This window comes from Sapajus apella, unplaced genomic scaffold (genome assembly GCF_009761245.1).
Source record: "Sapajus apella isolate SASKATOON/1434 unplaced genomic scaffold, GSC_monkey_1.0 scaffold68, whole genome shotgun sequence".
In the NCBI taxonomy this organism is placed as follows: Eukaryota; Metazoa; Chordata; class Mammalia; order Primates; family Cebidae; genus Sapajus; species Sapajus apella.
Genome location: NW_022437008.1, coordinates 2,189,005 through 2,195,224, shown reverse-complemented (window position 1 = coordinate 2,195,224; position 6,220 = coordinate 2,189,005). Strand labels below are relative to the sequence as shown.

The following is a 6,220-nucleotide window of genomic DNA, read 5'->3' as shown; positions in this document are numbered from 1 at the left end:
GGCGCCAGGCAAATGGCAAATCGGTATGAAATCCAAGTCATTTTCTGCTCAGGAAGCCAGTGATTCCAGGATAGTTTAAATCCACTCAGAGCACAAATTAAACAATTCCCCCCAAAATGAATTACATGCTGGTGATAGGGTCTATAATTTATTAAAAAGAGAAGAGATCAAGCCTGTGACAGGGAAAGTGTAAGAAGGAGAGTGTACCCAATCAGATCACAAGATTTTCCAGTGAGAGGGGAGGAAAGCAGATTCATTTCATACTGGAAAGAAACAAGGAAAAGAGGCATTAAGACTGTCATTCACTGTGCATTGGCACCTCAAGGTATCTGGATGTTAGGTTAAAGGAGGGGTAACAGGAGAGGCATATCCTTGAGTGAGGTTGGAGTTGCAGAAATTGTTGCAATGAACATGGGGAGAAAAGATGAGAATGATCAAAATGATACCTGAGAAGGTCCTTGCAAACAAAGAGGCTATTTGGGGGACTCTCTTCAATCTGCCTTCATTGTTTTTGAGGTAATATATTGTTTCTCTTCTCCTAAGGGGTTCTCCATACATGCTATGAAGCAGATAATCACAGCTCTTGTTGTGGGAAAAGGGCTGTCATTCTGCCACCTTGGTAGGAACTCCAAAAAGCTTAGAATGAAGGGTGAGGACAAGGGCTACAGAGAAACATTCCCAGAGAAAATGAAAACTTTCAGCAATGATATGGATTAGTGACTGCTGCCTATTTCATTTTAACCCTCTAAAATAAGTGTGTTCTTTGTCTTTTCCCTCTCTCAACCTTCTTTGTTTGATTTCTATAAAGCAGATAATGTGTCCCTTTGGTGCACATGATGAAAGAGATTGCAAGCGATAATTTGTAGTCACCTCACAGACACCACATCCTGATTAGATAAGATACTGCACTTCACTCTGAGCCTTTTCCTGTAATTGAATTGCCCTCAGAGATTCCTTACAGGGTTAGTGTTTTTGGTATGTGGAAAGTATATAAGCCAGTTGTGACTGAATGGAACTGGTTGCCAAGGATGTCACCTCATGACTGCAGTCACAATAACCACAGTTTGTGGAGTCCTCTCCTTTTGATTGGGGCTATCTGTATGTCTCACCTTGATCAATGCAACACCATAGAAGTGACACTGTCTGCCATTCAAAGGTAGGTCCTAGGATGCCGTGCACCTTCTCCATGAGCCTTTTGGAAGGCTTTCTTTGGTGAAAGCCAATCACCATTCATTAAGTCCAAGAACCATGAGACTCTCATGATTTGAGGAAATTAAAGGCATGAATGGGGAGGTGAGGTAGTGAAGGAGCTAACCATCCTATTTCCAGGTGTTCACCCAGCCCTAGTGCTAAGTTGGACATGAGTAAAGCATCCTCTGAAATCCCAGCCTAAAAGATCCCTCAGAAAATGTGACTCACATCACATGGTCTACCACTCACGCGAGTTCAGTAAACTTGTAAAGCTGGGGGAGATCAAAATAAATGATTGCTTTTAGCCAATAGGTGTTGGGACATTTGCTATGCTGCAATTCGTCACTGGAAGGGCAGCAAAGCAGTCCGCTCACTCTGTTCATGTGCATGAGTTGTGTCTATTCCAATAATAATCTACATGTTCTGTGATCTAAAACCATGATCATTTATTTCTTTTTTTAAATATATATAAAATTGCGTTTTAGGTTTTGGGGTACAAGTGAAGAACATGCAGGACTGTTGCATAGGTACATGCATGGCAATGTGGTTTGCTGCCTTCCTCTCCATGTGACCATTTATTTCTAAACAGAAACTCCTGGATTCTTCCCACATAAAATGAAAAAATCTTTAGATATTTGCAAATAAGAATAATGGGGATTCTTTAAGGAAAATCACTGGGCTCCAGTGATTCTCTAATTATTTCTTGGATTGAAAACTTCACATGCAAAGCTTGTCATCTTTTCTTTCACTTCCTTCGCAGCAGCCCACACAAAGCCAGGCCTAGTGTGCATACACAGTGTTTATACATCCTGAGAACAATGGAAAAGATTAAGAAATTCCACATGATTTTCCTCAAGTTACAGTTTCTGCCTAAAGCCACCAGGTAAACCTACATGGCTGTAAATAGCTACCTAACATTTCAGTGCCCTCAGTCATCTGAGATTGAGTAAATATTTTGGTTAAAACTGTCTGATGTCAAATACATGCAATAGAAAGATGTTGTTCCTGATGTCTTCTCAGACATTCCAAGGACCTTGTCACTCACTCCCTTTGTCACAAGAAGATTCATCGCCTTTGATTTCATGATATCTCCCTTAGAATTCCCTGGTGCCTCTTGGGGATGACTACTTCCTCTTTCCCCCTCTTAAAGCAAGAACAAAATCATGTGAGGTTTGGTGCTGTTTTAATGACCAAGTGTAGGGGGAAGAGGTGAGGAGGGGTTATTTTGTCAGCAGGCTCTGGGAATTCCATGGTCATGTAGAAAGAGGGATTTCTTAACAATGAGGAGTGTGATTATCTTCCTCAATTGCAGACAAGCACTCTGGTCAGGGAGACGTCTCCCCACACTTCCACCATATTCACAAATAGTGGCAGGATTCGATGAAGAAAGTTGTAAATGTGTTGGCCATTTACCATTACCTATAGGAGGAAAAATGCATCAGAAAGACAGTATGCCACCAAACAAGTTTTCAGCCTCCTCTCCACTCTCCCTTAGTACCAATTATATTCCCCAAGAAAACTCCTAGTTATACAAGTGAGCCTAGTAGACACAATTCTGTTTGTAGATGAAGTTTTGTGCTCATTTAAGACAGTTACTCACTTTATTTCTAATGTTTTCTCTCATTTCTCTCATGAAGTTCTACACTGTGTCACACAGTCCCTGTTCACTCATCCTCCCTTCTGACCTGGAAGATCCCCATCATCAAGGAATGTGTCTCAGGAACTTGAGACCCTGCATCTCTCACAGGGCCTGTCGCAGGGTTACTGCTCAACCATGTTCATTGAACGCATACCTTTCAGTTACACGAACTGTGACTGCATTTCACTACTGATGGCAGTTTCTCTTTGGAGAAACTTACATCTGAGGTAATAGTGGCAAAGAATGGAACCCAGTGTTCTTAGAGAGTTAAAGGAGGACAGGTATAAAACACATAATATTGTCTTCAACAACTTTTTTTTTTTTTTAGAGGGAGTTTCACTCTTGTTGCTCAGGCTGGAATTCAATGGCACAATCTTGGCTCACTACAACTTCTGCCTCCCAGATTCAAGCAATTCTTCTGCCTCAGCCTCTTGAGTAGCTGGAATTACAGGTATGCGCCACCACGCCCATCTAATTTTGTATTTTTAGTAGAGAGGAGGTTTCTCCATGTTGGTCAGGCTGGTCTCAAACTACCAGCCTCAGGTGATCCACCTGCTTCGGCCTCCCAAAGTGCTGGGATTACAGGCATGAGCCATTGTGCCTGGCCATCATCAACAATTTCTAAGCATAGGGAAAGATTCCTCACTTGAATCTGAATAAAATGTGAATCTTTTGGCCTACACACTAGAGAAGGCCAGAAAGTATGGATATATTTTTTTTTATTTTGAGACCATAAAGTCTCCTTATCAGTATTAACTTATCAAATTTAAAATGCACACATTTTGAACCAGTTTTTCATTTTTAAAAAATTATCTACCAATATAAGCATAAGGAGGTTGGTAATTACAAAAGGATTGATCAGAAAGCTTAACACAACATCATTTGTGAGAGAAAAATACTGAAGACAACTTTAATGCCCCAAAAGGGGTCAAGTTCAATAATTTTGGGTGAACTTTTCAAAGCAATATCATGCAGTTTTTACAAACTGAAGCAGCACCATGGATTGATAATATCTTCAAGATACATTCTTTGACAACAAATCAACTTAGTTTCAAAAGCATAATATATAGAGTAACTTTTACCAGGATTTGCTTAAAAACAAAAAAAATCGTAGACATATCTATATGCTTCCATAGGAAAAGATTTCCTCTGAAGGGCTGGGAACAGTGGTTTATGCCTGTCATCCCAGTATTTTGGGAGGCCAAGGTGGGCAAATGAAACGAGGCTGAGAGTTCAAGACTGGCCTGGCCAACATGATGAAATCCTGTCTCTACTAAAAATACTTACTGTGGCATGCATCTGTAGTGGGAGGCTAAGGCAAGAGAATCGCTTGAATCTGGGTGGTGGTGGTTACAGTGAGCTGTGATCATGCCACTGCACTCCAACCTGGATAGGAAAGTGAGACTCTGTCTCAAAAAATAGGATAAAGTAAAATAAAAAGATTTTTTCTGAGGGAGAGCAGAGCTCTGATAATGTTGCTCTTATGAGTAGAATTGGGGCCAAAAAGTGAGACAAAGACATAATTTTTGAATGATTAAAATGACTTTTTTCTTAAGTATATTATATACAATCAGCTAAATGAAAATTTAAATAGTAGCATAAGTGGAAATGATCACTATAGGAAAAGACAGAGGAGATTTTCCACTTTGGGAGAAATGGCAGGTGAGCCAACCTTGACCTTGGTTAGATTTGGGAAAGAGCTGAGGATGGCAGTGCAAGCAGAGGGCGCTCTGTGATGAGGACCTGGAACAGGAGTAGTTATGAAAGTTGGGCCCCAAGAGACTGGTGGGGCCAGGTCAACAAGAGCTGCCTCCTGCTCTGGGAGCCCACAGAGGCTGGATGCTGAAAGTTCCTGGGATGCTCACCTTGTATTCATCGTAATGCATATAGATGCGCAGCTCAAATGATTTGCCATCCTCAAAGGGCACATTGTAGCATTTCTCCTCACACCTCCACATCCCAATCTCACGAGTGTTCATGACCACACAATCGCCAAAGTTCACTCGGAATTGGAAGGCAATATCTGAGTCCTCATTTGTCCCAGTGTAGAAATTCACCTCCAGCAGTGGGTCATTGCTGAGGGCAAAGCACACAGCAGGTTGGGCAGCTCCCTCCCTTGCGCAAACACACACTCAATACACACACAAATCCCTTCCCCCCTTTACCCAGGGCAAAAGTCTCCCTGATGATACTGCAGGCCTGGTCCCTGTGGGGATGCTTCAGCTCCTCATGCCCCCGGCAAGAAGATGCTGTGCTCCTCATCCCCAGATGAAAATTGAGCCAGTCACTGACCCGGGCCTGACTTGTTCATTCCCTGAAAATTCAATGGCCCTTGATGAAGAGCCACAGCCCCAACCCACTGAGTGTCCTCCTCCCCTAGGCCCCGTGGCTGGCCCACATGCAGTTGCTGCAGGTCTGATGCCGGGTGCTGGAGAGTCTCCAGGACCTGCACCTGCATGAAGCCTCCATCTTGCCAGCTAGACATTTCCACATCACTCACACATAACATCAAGCCCTTAGCAAATATTCTCCCTTCTCCACCCCCTCCATTGGACTGTGGAGTACTCACAGAAAAGAGAGTTTCGGTCTCCCTGTGATTATCACGCAGGAACCAATAGACAAGGACACAGGAAGTTTGTATGGCACCTGCCAGGGTATTTGAGAGTGAGTGAGAGGTGCAGGGTCAGGTGCAGCCTCCCCTCCTGTAACAGATTCCCACGATACAGGAAGTTAGAGATCAAAGGGGAGACTCTGAGGCCTCCCCCTTTCACCCTTCCACAGTCAGGGCCTCATATTCCTGAAGAGATGGTGGACCCATAGGTAAGAGCAAGAGTTCAGGAGCCAGGATGCCTGGATTCTGGTCCTCATTTTGCCTTATGCTAGCAGTGCCATCTTAGATCCACTGCTTGAACTCTCCATGCCTCAATTTCCCCAGCACAAGGAAGATTATCAGGAATTCCTACTTTATAGGATGTTCTCCGTAATAGAGGAGTTAATATATGTAAAACTTTTACCCTAATCCTTGGCATGTGTAGGGCCTGTTAGGGGTGAACTAACAGAACAGGGGAGTACTCCTGAAACACTGACCTGCCTTCATTTTCAACTCGGAAAATGAAATCAAGACTTGAGGATGTAAGAATTTAAAAATTCACTCCAGTAAAAAACAATGCTTGTTAAAAGAGAAAGGGAAATAGTGAAAGAACAGGAAACCCCTGTGTGAGGGATGCACATGCATCACAATCATCGAGGGCAATGGACGTCCTTCCCAGAAGGGGACACATTGCTGAGAGCACAGCCCCAGGACTTGCACAAATGAAGCCCGTGGGTCAGGGACATAACTGGAGGGAATCATTGATTTCTACGACGACTACAAGTGGTTGATGATTTTTC

General features: G+C 43.0%; 1 pseudogene across 1 annotated transcript; it reads right to left on the bottom strand.

Annotated features, from left to right (window-relative positions):
* Positions 1 to 2,360: 2,360 nt before the first annotated feature.
* On the bottom strand, positions 2,361 to 6,220 carry LOC116530639 (annotated as a pseudogene). Its single transcript, XR_004260091.1, has 4 exons — positions 6,060 to 6,220; positions 5,400 to 5,476; positions 4,696 to 4,906; positions 2,361 to 2,610 (listed from the first exon to the last, which is right to left on the bottom strand). The product of XR_004260091.1 is annotated as a placental protein 13-like (transcript).